A 13,850-nucleotide genomic window follows, 5' to 3' on the forward strand; every position below is an offset into this window, starting at 1 on the left:
CTTCCAAACACAGTCGGACCTAATAAAGCATTGCAGTTTCAAGCACAGGCAGTGCAGCAGGCCACACAACACATGGCATTGTCATTAAGGAGTAACAAATCATTTATTGCAAATACATTGTAGACTTACTGTTCAGTTGATTCACAGCTTAGAATGAGAGTCGTGGCCTCTCCCTTGCGATTTTGCAGAGTGACTGAGTCACGTCTAGGCATCAGGGGTTTTATACTCCTGCCACCCCCCCTCCCGTTACATTAATTGCGGTGATTGACAGGTGAGAGGATCTCAAGTTTTTTTAAACACTCATAACATTTTCATTTATCATCGATGGGAAAATCCTCGGGGCCTGCTAGGCGGAGGAGGACTGTGAGTAAGATGGCCAAAAAGCATAGCGATATATTGTGGCATTTTTTCTAAAATCAATATACAGCGCAGACAGGAAGTGGTCAAGATGACACTTTTAATTATATGGATGTCTAGTTGATCCATTCTTTCGTCATATGTCAGTCCTGCCATTCTGGGAATTAACCCGGTGAACCTACACTGCACTCCCTCAATACCAAGAATGTCCTTCTTCAAATTAGAAGACCAAAACTGCACACAATACCCCAGGTGCGGTCTCACCAGGGTTCTGTACAACTGTAGTAGGACCTCCTTGCCCCTATACTCAAATCCTCTCACTATGAGGGCCAACATTAGCTTTCTTCAATGCCTGCTGCACAGGCATTCTTACTTTCAGTGACTGATGTACAAGGACACCTAGTACACTTTCAGTGACTGATGTACAAGGACACCTCCCCTTTTCCTGATCTGACACAATTCACATAATTATCTGCCTTCTTGTTTTTACCACCAAAGTGGATAACCTCACATTTATCCACATTATACTGCATCTGCTCACCCAACCTATCCAAGTCACCCTGCAGCCTCATAGCATCCTCCTCGCAGCTCTCACTGCCACCCAGCTTTGTGTCATCAGCAAATCTGGAGATGTTACATTTAATTCCTTCGTCTAAATCGTTAATATATATTGTAAATAACTGGGGTCCCAGCACTGATCTTTGCGGCACCCCACTTATCACTGCCTAGTTAATAGACATAAATTGTTTGAGGTTTACTTTAGTTCTCAACCAAAAGCAGATTTTAAAAGATCAAGTTCAACAAATAATAGGAAGTCTAAATAACTGACTGTAGGGCTCAAACCAAGTGTAGGGATTCACTGAAATAATTTTCGTCATGATACATTCCTGGTGAGAGGGTTAGGTCTTTCATGACCTCATGTGTAACTTGCTCCGGTTTCCTTTCACCTCCCAAAGTCGTGCAGGTTTGTAGGTTAATTTGCTTGTGAAACAATTGTGGCTAGTGTGTGGGATAGAACTAGTGTATGGGGATCGCTGGGCAGCATGGACTCGGTGGGCTGAAGGGCCTGTTTCCACACCGTATCTCTGTAACTAAACAACTATAACTAGAGTTTTAGTAATAAAGTTTTAGTTTTAACTATAGGTTGGGAGCAATTTTACCTAATATGAAAGTCATTTGAATCTGTGTCTTTAAAGCCCATTGAGAAACTGGGCAGATAAAGCGGTAGACAAGTCGACAACATGCCCAGGCTAGCAAGGCCTTCAATCAAAGGTGTTGTGTGTCTTGTTTCACAGAAGCATTTACTTTCTCCTTTAGACTTTTGCCTGCAACAGCAAGTTGCTTTGCATTCTTTTTCAAGTTAATGGGGATTGGACTTTATATGTGAGGTGAGCAATGTAGAATAAAAAGAGATAAGAAGCAGACATAACATAGACAGACAGAACGCAAAAAGTATTTTTAAGGAGCACTCCTAATATCCCACATAGGCCATTTAATTTAAAAGATTCTCAACAGATATTTCTTCCAATGAGGAATTGTGTTATTGCAAATAGAACTGAACATTTACTTAAGGGGCTGTCCCACTTGGGCGACCTAATCCGCGAGTTCTGACGAGTTTACCCTCGACTCATACTCGCAGCATGGTCGACACGAGGTCATAGGAGGTCTTTGTAATTCTCCTTCATGCTCGAGAGTGGTCCCCGTGTACTCGAGGCCTCAGCTAGGTCGCGGCGTATTTTTCAACATGTTGAAAAATGCCCGCGAGTAAAAAAAGGTCGCCATGGAAAAAAATCGATACTTTTTTTACTCGTAGGTTTAGTCGTAGTAAGTCGTAGTTGGTCATAGTAGGTCATAGTAGGTCGGCATGTTAGTCGTAGGTAATCGAGGGTAGGCGAAGGTAGTCAAAGGTAGTCGTAGATAGTCTTCAACAGTCGAAGGGAGGTCGAAGGGAGGTCGAAGGAGATCAAAGGAGGTCGTCTTCACTCCACTACTCGGTGTCCAATTTTCCCGAAGTTAGTCGTAGCTAGTCGTAGCTAGTCGAATCTGGTCTTCAACATAGTCGAAGGAGGTCTTCAAACTCTCCTAAACTCGCCAATTAGGTCGCCAAAGTTTGACAGCCCCTTTACAGTAGTAATGTGTTGGAAGGAACTGCAGATGCTGGTTTAAACCTAAGATAGACACAAAAAGGTGGATCACTGTATCATGTATTATGAAAGGCACATGCCTGGTTGCCTGAGTAGCAGGAGGTCCTGCTGAACACATTCGGTGAAAAGCAATTGTTTTTCAAAGGTTATTCCCAGTAAAGGCACACATCAAAATCTAATTGTCACTGAAGTCCCTCGAAGAGATTTGCAAGATTCAAGAGCCGTAAAGATGCTTTTGAATAATCTTTTCAGCATCCTTTAAAATAAAAATTCATGGATGAGTTGGGCCAAAGGGTCTGTTTCTATGCTGTATGACACTATGCAGTTATTAAAATTATTGCAGTTGCAATAGTCCCTACATGTTGGAGCCAGAACCCTTTGATTTGGCCTCTCCTGAGGTTTTGTCTGGTTAACAATTTTTTAAGACGATAATTCTTACTTTTGTGTAGCAGTTTGTTCTGGAGCACACATCTATTGGATTTAAATGACAAAACCAAATTTTATATTGAACATCATATAACGAGACTATCAAACCCATGACAGATTAAATGTTCCTCTCTTAATGTTAGTGCTTTCAGTGCTTTCGTTTGATACGCAACGGTACAGCATAAAATGTGTCAATAGAAGAGGTTACCTTCAGCCAGACAAAGAGATTCCTTTTCAGTTTCCAAAGTATATTATCTTAAGTGGGTTTACATTGAAACTGGTTCATGTTTGTATTAATGGCTTCCATTCACATTAACTCCTGAAGGATGTCCATGTTCAACAATCCTCAATGCTTTCAAGCATGGTTTCAAGCAGGACTAATGGCTCTTTGGCTCCATTTTAGCCTCATATATCTTTAAACACCTTCAGACATTACATAACAAGTGTTAAAATGGAAATTGTAATTTCTTGCATTTCCTTATATGTCATCAGATTTTCTTCATTATTTGGGAAATTCTGTTTGTATGCTGTATTGGAGCCTAAAAAAATTAAATGCAGTTATTGTGTTTTCTGGCTATGTGCCATACATGTTTATTAAACGTGTGTACTGGTAACTTTCAATTAACACAGAAATAAACACCTCTATGTGATTCTATAATAGTTGTGTGAAGAAATGCACATTAATTTGCTAAAAGCTTGCACAAAAAAAGAGTCAAGAGTGTTGTATTATCATATGCCCCCAAACAGAACAGCAGCACAACGGGGTTGTAAACACAGCACTCAATAAATAACATAACAAAACAAACACAAACAAAGTTCAATAAATAAAAAAAACAAAATAGTGCAAAAAAACCTGAAGTCCAAGTGCAATCCAGGCAGTTCGTAGTTTAGAGTATAGTTGGAGTTTGTTGTGTTCTATAGCCTGATGGTTGTTGGGAAGAAGCTGTTCGTGAACCTGGACGTTACCGTTTTCAGACTCCTATACCTTCTTCCCAAGGGCAGGAGTGCAATGACACCATGGTCAAGGTGGTATGGGTCCTTGATGATGTTGGTTGCCTTTTTGAGGTAGTGCCTCTTATCCATGCCTTCGATGGTGGGGAGCTCAGTACCCATGATAGACTGGGCAGTGTTCACTGCTTTTGTAAGCCCCTTCATTCCTGGGTATTTGAGTTGCCAAACCAGGCCATGATACAACCAGTCAACAAGCTCTGTACTGTAGACCTGTAGAGGTTCACTAGAGTATTCATTGACATACCAAATTTCCTCAATCTTCGAAGAAAGAAGAGGCGTTAAAGCGCTTTCTTTAATCCAAAGGTTGTTTTAATCTCAGGAATGGTTATGTGTTGCAGATTATTTCTTTGTTGCTTCTCCTTCCTTCACTTGGCAGGGCAATGGACATAATGTAGAACCAAGGAATTGCAGATACTGGTTAATACCACAAAAAGTCAGCAAAGTGCTGAAGTAACTCAGCAGGTCAGCCAGTATCTCTGGAGAACATGGATAGGTGACATTTTGGGTTGAGACATTTTTTCTTACTCAGGTGAGTTTAATTCTGCTACCACCATTATCTATTGCGACAAGTGATGGCTTCCACTGATTGTCGCCGGAAGCTTGCGTCCTTTTCAGGACGGACAATGGCAGCGAGGTCAACATTTGTAACAAGATGAACACGAAATGAAGAAGAAGTATGGCTTTTCAGGATAATGGCTATGTTGTTTTTCTAGTTTTTGTTCCAAGGTGGAACGGAGGTGTGGGAATGGGAACTGTACCGGAAGGTTAATAATCACTTGAACAAAGTATAGGGAATATCTTCTGGTCTTTTTCTATACTCTTAGTTATGACGTTGCCAACATTCCTTCAACCAGATACCTGCTGTGATCCAATTCCAAAAGAATATGTTAAATTATAGCACTTACAGGGGAACATTGCACTAATAAACAATTGACTTAGTCAACCGGCAACCGCAAAGCACAGCAATAAAAATGGCCAAACCAGTCAAATGGATACAAAAGTAAAGTTAATCTCCATGCGCAATTTTTATAGAACGGTATTGAAATCTGGAATGCAAGAAACATATTTTTATTGCTACTCATGTATCAGGGTTGGAAAGTCATTTTTTCTTTGGTGCTTGCTCTTTTAATCTCCCTGCTTTATTTCAATAACCTCCCAAATTCCTGATCTTCCAATCTACCTCATTGTAGCCCTTGCATTTCTTTTTAAAAACACTTTCTCCGTAGCTGTATTAATATATTCTGCACTCTTTTTGGCTTTTCCACTACCTTGTGTACTCTGCCGAGTATGATTTTTCAGTATAGTACGCAAAATAATGTTTTAACTGTACGCGCCTATACCTATAAGTAAAGTAATAAGTAATAACTTTACAATACCAATTAATTGTGCATGCCATCCATTCTTCTCCCTTCTTTTGCTTAACCCTGTTCTATATCCATCTTTTCCAAGATGGACTACTTGTGAAAAGTCCTGTGGAAATGTACATCATTGGTGCAGTGGTATTTGTTCATGACACTTTCTCACCTGCCAAACCCATCTGAACACGAAAACATATTTTCCTTGTTCCTCCGTGAGAGTTCGGGAGGGAGGAGATTCTGAAAGGGAGTTTTAAAATGTACTTATAGCACTCACATATGAAAGGTGGCCTTTAGTGATCGAATTGATTGAAAGATACACCAGGGAAATAGGACTTTCGGCCAACCGAGTCCACCATTGATTACCCATTCTCACTGTTTATCTGTTATCCCACTTTCTCATCCACTCCCTACACACCGTAGGCAATTTACAGATGACAATTGACTTACAAACCCGCATATCTTAGGGATGTGGGAAGAAACCGGAGCACCCGGGGGAAAACCAGAAAATGGATAGGAAGGGTTTGGAGGGCTATGGGCCAAATGCAGTCACAGGGAGCACGTGACTGCATAGACAACACCCGAGGTTGGGATAGAGCTCAGGTCTCTAGCGCTATGTGGCAGCAGCTCCACCAGCAGCGCCAATGTGCCACACCGTGTCCTTTTACCACCACCATTTTACTTCTTGCAATGTTGCCCGATGGTGAACTGGATGTATTCTTGTTTTGGCACAATTTTGGACCAATCATGTGGCCCTGTATCACAGAAAAAACAGACATCCGCTGTTTGGTACCATGTGGCTGCAGCTGGTACCACAGTTCCAGGGATCCAGGTTTGATACTGATCTTCCCTGTAGATTGCGTTCTCTCTCTGTGATTGTATGGTTTCCCCAAGTGCTCTGCTTTCCTCTCATGTCCTAAAAATATATAGGTTTGTACATTAATTGGTTGCTGTAAACTATCCCTGGGGAAAATACATAGTAGGTGATTCAGGTTGGTTTTAATGGGCTTATGTATAAGAATAGGTTACAAGGAAATAAACAGGAGAATGTGCTTGGTTCAGTGAGCTGAATGGTCGTCATCCGTATCAGAGAATGAGCTTGCAGCGGAAGCTATTGAACCTGCATACAATTACGACTTTTAAAAGATATTTGGACAATTATATGGATAGGAAGGGTTTAGAGGGCTATTATGCCAAATGCAGGCAAATGAGGTAGTCCAGTGTGCCAATTTGGGTGACATGGACGCATTTGGCCAAAGGGCCTGTTTCCGTGCTATGTAGTTCTGGCCTTTTCTTACCTCTGGTTCCCTCCCCTCTACTTCCAGTCTGAAAAAGGGTCCCGAATCGAAACGTCACCTATCCTTTTTCTCCAGAGATGCTGCCTGATCCTCTGAGCACTAACTCCAGTACATTGTGCCAATCTTCAGTTCTATGACTCCATTCTAAGACATAGGTTTAAGGTGAGGAGGGACGATTTAATAGGGATCTGAGGGGTAACCTGTTCACACAAAAGGTGGTGTATGGATGGAGTTGTTGAAGGAGGTAGTTGAGGCAGGTACTATTGTAACGTTTAAGAAACATTTGGACTGGTACATGAATAGGACAGGTTTAGAGGGGTATGGGCCAAATGCAGGTAGGTGGGACTAGTGTAGATGGAACATGTTGGTTGTGGTGGGCTATTGGGGCAGAAAGGCCTTCTTCCACACTCTATGCCACTATGACTATTCCTACTATTAAGTAGAGCATTTTTGTTCACAAAGTGACACCCGTATGAAGAAGGGAGGTTGGAGGGGAAGAAGGTAAGTTTCCAACAGTATTTTGAATAAAGAACTTTAAAAAAAAAACTTTTTTCAGAGAGGAGAGGAAGAAAGAAAGAAAGACCGGTCTCTTAAAAACCATGCATGTCTGTTTTCCAACTATCCCCGCTGTCTCCTGTAACTTTTGTTTGCGAACAGACATTTTTAGTAGTCTTCAGTTTCCTGATTACATCTGTGTTTTAAGCTTTCCTGTCTGGATATATTTGACATGTGCTTCTTAACAACTGTTCCAAACAAGAGCCTATATCCATTTGTCGGATTCAGATGCAAAGAGCGGTACTTCATCAGTAGGTTTTACTGACCACGTTGTGTTATCCCAGCCCTGGCACACCAAAATAATATCTCTGATCATAATTTCAAAGGGTATTCTTTGCTTCAGAGAGATTAATTGCTGCAGTTGCCTCTACTTTGTTATTAAGTAAAGTTTGAAGCTATTATATTGTGGTATCAGCTGTCCAGACAATTTAAGCAGCAAACATATTTCACAGCCTGTGAAACTTATGAGTTGGTTTGTGCAGGAAGGAACTGCAGATGCTGGTTTACACCGAAGATAGACACAAAATGTTGGAGTAACTTAGTGGGCCAGGCAGCATCTCTGGAGAGAAGGAATAGATGACATTTCCGGTCGAGACCCTTCTTTTGAAGAAGAGTCTCGACCCGAAACATCATCTATTCCTTTTCTCCTGTGCTGCCTGACCCGCTGAGTTACATAGAAACATAGAAACATAGAAATTAGGTGCAGGAGTAGGCCATTCGGCCCTTCGAGCCTGCACCGCCATTCAATATGATCATGGCTGATCATCCAACTCAGTATCCCGTACCTGCCTTCTCTCCATACCCTCTGATCCCCTTAGCCACAAGGGCCACATCTAACTCCCTCTTAAATATAGCCAATGAACTGGCCTCGACTACCCTCTGTGGCAGAGAGTTCCAGAGATTCACCACTCTCTGTGTGAAAAAAGTTCTTCTCATCTCGGTTTTAAAGGATTTCCCCCTTATCCTTAAGCTGTGACCCCTTGTCCTGGACTTCCCCAACATCGGGAACAATCTTCCTGCATCTAGCCTGTCCAACCCCTTAAGAATTTTGTAAGTTTCTATAAGATCCCCTCTCAATCTCCTAAATTCTAGAGAGTATAAACCAAGTCTATCCAGTCTTTCTTCATAAGACAGTCCTGACATCCCAGGAATCAGTCTGGTGAACCTTCTCTGCACTCCCTCTATGGCAATAATGTCCTTCCTCAGATTTGGAGACCAAAACTGTACGCAATACTCCAGGTGTGGTCTCACCAAGACCCTGTACAACTGCAGTAGAACCTCCCTGCTCCTATACTCAAATCCTTTTGCTATGAAAGCTAACATACCATTCGCTTTCTTCACTGCCTGCTGCACCTGCATGCCCACTTTCAATGACTGGTGTACCATGACACCCAGGTCTCGCTGCATCTCCCCTTTTCCTAGTCGGCCACCATTTAGATAATAGTCTGCTTTCCTGTTTTTGCCACCAAAATGGATAACCTCACATTTATCCACATTATACTGCATCTGCCAAACATTTGCCCACTCACCCAGCCTATCCAAGTCACCTTGCAGTCTCCTAGCATCCTCCTCACAGCTAACACTGCCCCCCAGCTCAGTGTCATCCGCAAACTTGGAGATATTGCCTTCAATTCCCTCATCCAGATCATTAATATGGATCCATTAATATGGATTACGCCAGCATTTTGTGTGTATCTTATATCACCTGGTTTATTGCCTGGTGCATTGTGATCTGAACTTCTTTTCTTGAAAGGTTAATCAATGAATTTGAATTTCTCATTCTCTGGAAATTTTAAAGCTTTTTTGGGATTTTGATCAACCCCTGAATTATCACTGATAGATTGATTGATATAATTTAATTGCCACACAACCAAGGTCGGTGGTATTTGGGTTGCCAGCAGCGGTACAGTAATAAAGAACACAACCACAATAAAAATTTTACACAAACATCCACCACAGCATTCATCACTGTGGTGGAAGGCACAGAGCTTGGCCAGTCCTCCTCCATTTTCCCCCGTGGTCGGGACCTCCACCCTCCACAGCCGTTGCTGCGGGCGTCCAGATGGTAAGGGACAAAGTCAAAGTCAAGGTGAGTCCAGGATCGGCTCTTCCCAACCAGAGACCGCGGCTTCAGGCTGGTGTAGGCCGCAGGCCGGCGGTCAAAGTTTTAAAGTACCTGCCATGCCGCAGCCGGAAGCACCGCAGTCTGCAGGGCCGGCGGTCGAAGCTCCCCTCCATGGGAGATGTTAAGTCCATGCCGCGCCCGCGGTAGAAAACGGCCGCGGGCCGGCGGTGGAAGCTTCTTCTTCCACCCGGGTCCCCAACGTGAGATCCCGGGCTGTAGACGCCGCACCAGCTGGAGTTCTGCAGACTGCGGCTTCAGGCTGCCGGCTGCCGCGGGCCAGCGTAACGGAGCGCTCCCCTCCAGCGAGGTCTCACCCGCTCCGCGCCGAGAGTCCACGCTGTGCCCGCCGCTGAAGCTCCGGGCGCGTCTCCGGGAAAGTCCGCGCCGATCCTTGCTGTTAGGCCACGGGGGAGGCGACCTGAAAAAGTCGCCTCTCCATGGAAGAGGCGGCCGAAACGGTTTCCCCCTTACCCCCCCCCACACCACCCCCCACACATAACACACAAAGAAACATTAAAAACAGACTTTTAAACATACTAAAAAAATAAAAAAAGTTGAAAAAAGACGGACACGCTGCCGACAGGCTGCTGCCAGTACAGCGCCCCCTACCAATCTCTCAAACTTTTCAAAAGATCTGTGCAAATAATTCTTGCCTTTTCTCAAAAACAAATCGAATTGGTAAAAAAAAAGTAAATGAATGATCATTCAATCATTTACTTTTCTGAGCATCTGTACAGTTTGTGTCAATTATCCCATGTGAAATGGGAAGGGAAAAAACATGTGGTTCCGTTAAGGCCTTATTAAAAGTCCTTCTGAAGATGCACATTTTAAATTATATCGCTTTAGAGATCTTTCTTGCACCTTAGCTGTACAAGATGTTGGTGAGGCTACACTTATTCAACGGCTTATAATTATCTTATACAAATTTAGCACCTATATGTACACCATTTGTACACCAGCAGCTATATGTACACCAAATTATTTACATTTATACACTAATCAAATATTTACAAAGCCATACAAAAAAGAGAGAAAAAAAAAAAGAAAAGAAAAAACCCTCATATACTATACAGTATCTTAGTCATATATACAACCCATCACCCTATAATCACCCTTCCCAATACAATCAGCATAACAAATATCCCACTCACAATCACCTATCCTCATCCCAATATCCTTTAAAAAAAGTGTTTTTGTACATCTTTTTAAACTGAATTATGTTTGTGCTAAGTTTTACCTCCTGTTCCAGACCATTCCACAAATTCACACCACAGATTGCTATGCACATACTTTTAAGAGTTGTTCTGACATTGAGTTTTTTTAAATTATGTTCCCTTCTCAAATTATACCCACCCTGTCTTTCCATAAACAGTTTTTGTATATTTTTTGGAAGTAAATTATTTCTTGCTTTGTACATGATTTGCGCAGTCTTAAATTTAACCAGATGTGGTTAAAGAGATGTGTAAAATCATTAGGGGAATGGATAGGGTTAATATCTTTTTGCAGGGTCCTTTCGACAGGATAGGGGAATCAGGAACTAGGCTTAAGCTGAATGCGGAGACGTTTAATAGCAAGGTGAGAGGCAACTTTTTCACACGGAAAGTATTGGGTAAATGGAACAAGCCACCAGAGGAGGTGGTTGAGGCATATACAATAACAACATTTGAAAGACATTTGCACAGTTACATGAATAGGACAGATTTAGAGGAATATGTGCCAAACACGGGCAAATGGGACTTGCTTAGAGGGGGTATCTTGCTCGGTGAGGGCGAGTTGGGCCTGTTTCCATGGTGTATGACTCCACAACTCCAAGATAAATTAGCAGAGGCACACACATTCAGTGAGTCACAGGATTGGGACACTTGGGCCCTCATTACATGGGGAATGGGCACAATAGACTTGAGTGGGCGGGAAGCTAGTTGTTGTGGCATAATGGCATCACATAAACCTCCACACAATTTATACTCCCGCTCATGTTTGAGACATTATGAAATAACTAAAGCCCTCCACGTTGCTGGAAATTCAAACGATGCACTAATAGGCCATAAACCAGCAATGCATGTCTGTCCTTTTGCTGCCATTTTGCAATGTGATTATTGATGTACCAGACATTTAATAGACCGTTTCTATTGGAGCCATTCCACTCCAATGCGAGCTCTAGCTGTAAAGTTTTGGATAGAAGGATATAATTTCCATTAACTTTTAAAATGTATAAAAGGTCTTTCGCTATAAAAAAAGTGAAATTGGATTCAGCATATTGGATTAATGCATATAAACAGAAAACAGTATATTTGACAGTTTATTTTAAGTAAAAGTGCAAGAAACTGAAATACTATGATCATAAGAAAAGATGGTATTTAGATGGTGAATCATATAAAATTTACTGTCCACAAATTATATACCTCCGGAATAGAATAAGCTAACTTGTATTTAGTTAGTATTTGTTCATCTATAAATTAAAACTTTTCCAAGTGGGGATGTATTTCGGTGTTGGATGCACGGCAACCAAAGATTCTGTAGTTTAAAACATTGCTTGCCAAATAAAAATGTAAAAACTTAAGAAACTAGCTTAGAAATTGAACTTCATGTATTTTGATGCAATGGGTGTTGCATTTAGATATGTGGATCGTGCAAAATCCACATATAACAATGCAAAATCCTCATTGTTATAGGTCACAGTAGTGGCCTCTTCCATGGAGAAATGCTGAAGTAACTTACGGGAGGCACAGTGGCGCAGCAGGTAGAGCTGCTGTCTCACAGTGTCAGAGACTCAGGTTCGATCCTAACCTTGGGCGCTGTCTTTGCGAAGTTTGCACGACCTCCCTGTGCGTTTCTTCCGGGTGATTCGGTTTCCTCCTACATCCCAAAGACATGGGGATTTGTTGGTTAATTGGCCTCTCTAAATTGCCCCTGGTGTGTAGGAAGAGGGAAAGTGGGATAACATAGAACTAGTGTGAGCGGATTATCAATTGTTGGTGTGGACTTGGTGGGCCGAAGGGTCCATTTCCATGTTGTATCTCTAATCTAAATTGAAGGCATAGATGGATGTTCGAGAGCTGAGGCAGGACTTGCATGTTATCACTTCCTGCAAGGTGCAGCTGGGTAGCAGAAGTGACAACGACGCATCATTTTCGATGAACTCAATGCGCTTTATGCAAACTTGACTTGGCTTCGCTTGGCTAGGCTTGGCTTGACTTGACTTGGAATGGAATGAGTGCACTGCACACAGCAGCTCCTCAGGGTGATAGCAGCATGAATGGAGATGATTCAAACAGAAAAGGAAAGGGGGGAAATTCAGCAGAGGCAGGGGGTGAAATAGCACAGTGTTGGGTAATGTAGATGATGTTGTAGAGGGTAGCTTGGTCATGACCCATGCTGCAATCGAGGCACTGCTACTGTGAGCCATGAGTGGGAGATTAGTTCGATTGATTGCAGCATCTTGTACCAATCCACACGACTTAAGAGGTGAGTGGAAACTGGTGCCGCCAGAAGAAACCCCATTTTCTCCACCAGGGAGAAAATGCAAACACAGCACAGGCAACACTGGAATTCCGGATTGAACCTGGGTTGCTGGATTTAAGATACAGCTGCTCGAACAGCTGTATCAGCCTTTCCTATTGCTCATGGCTGGAGGTTGGGAGACACCAATAATACCACATTACCTCATTAAATCTTCTTGTATTCAGGAGGACAGTGAAACTAGTCGGAGAACCAGGATAGGGGAGGGATGTAAACTGGTGCGTGGTTTCCTGATGTCCCCTTTCTGAAGTCAACTATTCCTTCCTTGTTGACATTGAGGGACAGTTTTTTTGTTGCAGAACCTCTCAACCAAGTGTTCGATCTCTCTCCTGTACAGTGACTCATCACCATCCATGATTCGGCCAACAACAGATAGAGAAACTGAGAGAAGGGGATAGCGGCCTTACACGGGAGTGGGTGGGAAAGGTTCTAACCTGCACACTAGGGACAATTTACAGAAGCCAATTAACCTACAAACCTGCATGTCTTTGAATGTGGGAGGAAAAACTGGAGCATCCAGAGAAAACCCACGTGGTCACAAGGAAAATGTACAAACTCCGTACAGACAGCACCCGTAGTCAGGATCGAACCTGGGTTTCTGGCGCTGTAAGGCAGCAACTCTATTGCTGCGTCACTGTGCCACCCTGTGCCGTCATTGTAGTGGGCTTAAAAAAAGTGCAATCAAATTTCAGGGTGGTTGTTCCTAACATACTGTACCCCACTCAATGCAAGGCACCTTAACTCAAACTGGGGCATGGAATGACTGCTTGATTTATAACTTGGTTTCCAGCAACACATATGGTTAATGAAATAGGTTCATCAGCACATGAGTGATGTATGTTTTACACACTTTGCCAAACTACATTGGGAAGCGATGAGACACATGAAGAATTCTAGATCTTATATAGGAAGGAACTGCAGATGCTAGCTTACACTGGATAGCATTACAGGTCTTTACATCTGAGACACTCTTAGAGAAGGTATATTTAAAAGATATAGTTCAATCTCAACTAGCAAATGTAAATTTGCTTTTTGAAATATGTAGGAATCCACGTCTCTG

General features: G+C 42.5%; 1 long non-coding RNA gene across 1 annotated transcript; it reads left to right on the forward strand.

Moving 5' to 3' along the window:
• Positions 1 to 963: 963 nt before the first annotated feature.
• Positions 964 to 5,543, forward strand: LOC116982335. The gene is made up of 3 exons (XR_004414428.1): positions 964 to 1,085; positions 2,723 to 2,724; positions 5,531 to 5,543. It is a non-coding gene; the product is annotated as an uncharacterized LOC116982335 (long non-coding RNA).
• Positions 5,544 to 13,850: the final 8,307 nt, after the last annotated feature.

Source organism: Amblyraja radiata, chromosome 16, assembly GCF_010909765.2.
Source record: "Amblyraja radiata isolate CabotCenter1 chromosome 16, sAmbRad1.1.pri, whole genome shotgun sequence".
NCBI classification, from domain to species: domain Eukaryota; kingdom Metazoa; phylum Chordata; class Chondrichthyes; order Rajiformes; family Rajidae; genus Amblyraja; species Amblyraja radiata.